Raw genomic sequence first — 5,093 nt, 5'->3', positions numbered from 1 at the left:
TATTGGGGAGATGTCCAGAGAAGGCGTGCAGTGGAGGGGATAGTTGAGCAGAGCCTCAGAAGACACAAAATACATTAGAGCTTGCTTAATCAGCCAACACTAAACCAGCACACAAGATTATCCGACACCCGTGGTTAATATACTGCTTGAGAACCGTTGGCTACTGGTTACTGGTTGTAGTAGCCCACCCTCTTTTGTGCCCCAGACTTCCTCTCTCACCCCACAAATTTGAGTGCTTATTGAGAGTCAAGGGTGTTGATTCCTAAATATGTTTATGCCAGTTGTCATTGTTGTAATTACTTTATCAAATTAAGTATTATGTTAACCAATTTTATTCCAGTCCAGAAGACATGGTAGTTAAGAGCACGGACTTGGAACCAGATTGCTTGAGTTGAATTATGGCTTTACCTCTTACTAGCTATGTGACTTTGGGCAAGTTACTTAATCTCTCTGTACTTTAGTTTTATTATCTGTTAACAGCACCTATCCAAGAAATTAGTTTTAAGGTTTAATCTAGAATATGTAAAGAACTTGGTGTCTGATACGGTAAATGCTGTATAAGTGTTAGCTATACAGCACTAGTATTAGTACTGATACTACTACTACTAAAATCAATTTTGCCAGGAAGAGAGGAGACAAAAGGAGGGGAAGAAAAGAGTATACTTAGAAGATGGAATGCCTGCAAATCACAGAGCTGTGATCCTGCAGACTAGGATTGTGCATGTGGGAGAGATGAACAGGGAGGCGGTCTCAGTCCCACATGGTGAAAGCACATTTTTGCCATCTTACTTCAATTCCAAGCCCACCCTGTAACTGGAATCCTCTCTGTTCTCTTGATCACATATTCTGTGCAAAGTTTTGAGATGCTGATGAAGATACAATAGGTTGAGGGGTCTCAAACCCTTAGGAATTTAGAATTTAGCAGGAGATTCTGTCATATAAATAATACAAGATGGTAAATGTTATTAATAATATATTATAAATTCTGTATGTAAAAATATGTTACTGGTGCAAAGAGAAGGGTGCAAAAAATTGACCTGGAAGCAAGAATGTGACAGAAAGTGATAATTGAGCTGGATGTTAAGAATGAATAAGGAATTTATCCATAAGTGATAGCATAACATAATGAGCATACAACATGCATAAATGCCATCACTAGACTTGATAGACAAGGTAATCAGAGTGCCCTTTCCAAGTAATTAGAGCAGCAAAGAAATCTGCACTACACCGAAAGATCTGGAAAGTATAGTAGCTGTATCATAAGGTCATGGGTATTTTCCATTTGATTTATCCTTGATATAACTGTGAAATATGTGATTGAACCAAACCAGTTATCTATGATTGAGTCATATGAATTCTGAAATATCCCTTTCTGCCATCTTCTTATATTTTAGCTCCCTAGCTTAGACAAACTTGGCAAGATAAAAATGAACATGAAATGTTGAGAACAATTAAGATAAAGCTATAACCATTCTTCACTATCTTTCCATTCAATATAACACAACAAAAGGAGATTCCATAAAACCAGTCCACATTGGTATTATGTATTATGGGCAGTGTCATTCTGGCGTTTTTATTCTGTGCCTTATGTTGACATTATCACCATGGGGGAAAGGAAGCACTACGTTTTTCCTAAATGCTCACTAAAGACTAAAAATGGACAATAAAGAGATCAAGCATCAGTGATGGGATTCAGCACAGGCCTTGAAATCAGCCACTGGAAGAGTTATTGAACCCCATTTTTCTTCATCTGTAAAATTATTCTAATTCTTATCATCTAGCATCTCTGGAAGATTAAATAATTAATATAGAATACCTGGCACATTGTAAGTGCTTAATAAATGTTTCTTGACTGAATAAGCTTACAAAATAGTTCTTTTTATTCCTCACATTTTTCAGAAACATTTTATTGGTTTTTAATTACAATAGTAATGAAAGTGTTCTGTAATAATTCAAGCGGTATAGAGATATAAAAAATGAATGGTCTCTCCCCCTGCCCCCAGTAGGGCTTTTTAACATTTTGAAATGTATTCTTCCATAAGACTTTCTACACTTACAAACACAGTAATATATAAATATTTATATACACACAGGCACACACACATGCACATCTAGATAATCTCTGTATTTTTTATAGAAATTATGTCGAAGCTGCTTTTTTCACTTCTCAGAATATCGTGGATACTTATTCTAAGTCAATGAGTGTAGACCTGTGTAAATATTTGCAAATATTCTATGGCATGAGTAAATCATAATCTATTCAATACGTGTTCTACTGGCAGATGTTCAGGGATTTCCTAGGGCTGGCAGGGGAGGAGTTTTTTTTTTAAATCAACAATACATAGCTTCACTTACCTTTTTTCTTAAAAATTAGCCCTTTTACTTGTTTAGGCTAGATTCCTAGAAGTGGCATTTCTAGCTCAAAGATGTTCTCATTTAAAATTAATATTACCATCTCTCTGCTCCTGCCTGTTCGCCAGACAGCCACATCTTTTCGTGCAGTGCCAGCCACATATCTGAGACACGATGGTGAAGGTCTGAATAAACGGATTTGGCTATATTGGGTGCCTGGTCACCAGGGTTGCTGTAACCTCCGGCAAAGTGCAGGTTGTGGCCATCAGTGACCCCTTCATTGACCTCAACTACATGGTCTACATGTTCCATTATGATTCCACCCATGGCAAATTCAAAGGCACCGTGAAGGTTGAGAACGGGAAGCTTGTCATCCATGGGAATCCAATTACTGTCTTCTAGGAGCGGGATCCCACCAACATCAAATGGGGTGATGCTGGTGATGAATATGTTGTGGAGTCCACCGGTGTCTTCACAACCATGGAGAAGGCTGGGGCTCACTTGAAGGTTGGCACCAAGAGAGTCATCATCTCTGCCTCTTTGGCTGATGCCCCCATGTTTGTGATGGGTGTGAACCATGAGAAGTATGACGACTCCCTCAAGATTGTTAGCAATGCTTCCTGCACCACCGACTGCCTGGCACCCCTGGCCAAGGTCATCCATGACAACTTTGGCATCGTGGAGGGACACATGACCACTGTGCATGCCATCACTGCCACCCAGAAGACTGTGGATGGCGTGACAGCTGTGGGGCTGCCTAGAACATCATCCCTGTGTCTACTGGTGCTGCCAAGGCAGTGGGCAAGGTCATCCTGCAGCTGAATGGGAAGCTCACTGGCATGGCCTTCTGCGTCCCCACCCCCAATGTGTCTGTCGTGGATCTGACCTGCCGGCTGGAGAAAGCGGCCAAATACAATGACATCAAGAAGGTGGTGAAGCAGGTGTCAAAAGGCCCCCTGAAGGGCATCCTGGGCTACACTGAGGACCAGGTTGTCTCCTGCGACTTTAACAGTGACTCTCACTCTTCCACTTTTGATGCTGGGGCTGGCATTGCCCTCAATAACCACTTCGTCAAGCTCATTTCCTGGTGTGACAATGAATTTGGCTACAGCAACAGGGTGGTGGACCTTATGGTCTGTGTGGCCTCCAAGGAGTATGAGCCCCTGGACCACCAGTCCCAGTGACAGCACAAGAGGAAGAGAGAAGCCATCAGCTACTGGGGAGTCCTGGCCCCAAATTGATCCCCTGACACCGAGTGTCACCTGTCCTCCACAGCTTCCATCCCAGACCCCCTGAGGAAGGGGTGAGACCAAGAGCCCTGCTTTCTCATGTACCATCAATAAAGTATACCAAGTCAAAAAAATAATATTACCAGATAACAATTCACACAGTCATCAATCATGCCTAAGAGGTGTCAATTTTTCCCCACACTTGTACCAAAAGTGGATTTGATGATTTTTTTTGAAGTTTCTGATACCTGAAAAATGATACTTTTTAATTTTTAAATATGCATATCCCTGATTTGTTTATTAGCTATTTGTATTCCTCTTCTGGGAATTGCTAGGTCATTTCATATATCTATTTTTCTATTATATTTTTTGTCTTTTATCCATCTCCAGAAGTTGCTGAATATAAAGGAAATTAACACCTTATCATAGTGCTATAAATGATTGTTTCCCAATCTGTCATTTGTCTTTCAACTTTGTAATGGTTCCCTTGCCATTCAGAAATTTTAGTTTTTTATGCAGTCAAGTCTATCAAATTTTTATGATTTCCAGATTTTCTGTCTTGTGCATGAAGTACCCTATGCCATCTCTGAAGTTATTCATTGTCTCCCTAGTTATATTCTAAAATTTTTTTTATTTAGGTCAGTGGTCCAGTTGGAATTTCCTTTTGTATTTGTTGTAAGTTACAAATCTAATTGTTTTTCTTCCAGGTTCAGTATTCCATTATTTTAACACTGTTTATTAGTAATTCTTCCTTTTCCTATTTAATTAAATGTCAGCATTATCATATACTAAGTTCTTATTTGAAAGAATATTTTAATCTCTTTCTGTGCTCTCTGATCTGTACCATTAATCAATTTGTTCATTCCAGAGCCGATTAGTATTCACATTATTTGATTGTAGTAGCCATATAGGAAGTTTTAATATTTTGTGTGGCAATTTCTTCCTTGCTGTTTGTTTTCTTTCAAAATTTTCCTGACAATATTGGTACAGTTATTCTTCCATATTTATTTTGGAATTATTTTGACCAGTTAAAAGCAACAACAATAACAATGTGATTCTAATCCAAAAGTCTTTAAATTTATATACAGATTTGGAGACATTAGTGATATTAAGTCTTCCTCTCCAGGAATCACACACATCAATCACACAAGGTTGACATGAACCTCTTAGGGAGGTTCTGTTACTTGTCTATGACCATGCAGCTGGTAAGTGGCAGAAACACCCTTTAAGTCCATATCTCTCTGATATAAAATATATAATATTAATCACTCCCTTTATTCATATTTGAGAAGGAAAGATGATTAAATAAATCACTGAGATCATTCTAACTACATAGCAGCTTAGCCATGTACAAGGTCAGATGCAGATAGAGTTACCATGAACTAACCCCGCCCCCCATGTAGTTTTCCCTATTATAACATTTTGCAGTAGTATGGTATCTTTCTTATAATTGAAGAAACAATATAAGTTTATTATAATTATACTTTTAATTATAATCCAGAGTTCACATTA

The 5,093-nt window shown here is 38.6% G+C and overlaps 1 pseudogene; it reads left to right on the top strand.

Moving 5' to 3' along the window:
- The first annotated feature begins 2,526 nt into the window (after window positions 1-2,526).
- LOC119542841 lies at window positions 2,527-3,536 on the top strand (annotated as a pseudogene).
- Window positions 3,537-5,093: the final 1,557 nt, after the last annotated feature.

This window comes from Choloepus didactylus, chromosome 8, assembly GCF_015220235.1.
Source record: "Choloepus didactylus isolate mChoDid1 chromosome 8, mChoDid1.pri, whole genome shotgun sequence".
Taxonomy (NCBI): domain Eukaryota; kingdom Metazoa; phylum Chordata; class Mammalia; order Pilosa; family Megalonychidae; genus Choloepus; species Choloepus didactylus.
Note: the sequence above shows the minus strand (reverse complement) of the source record. Positions and strands in the feature narration are given on the sequence as shown.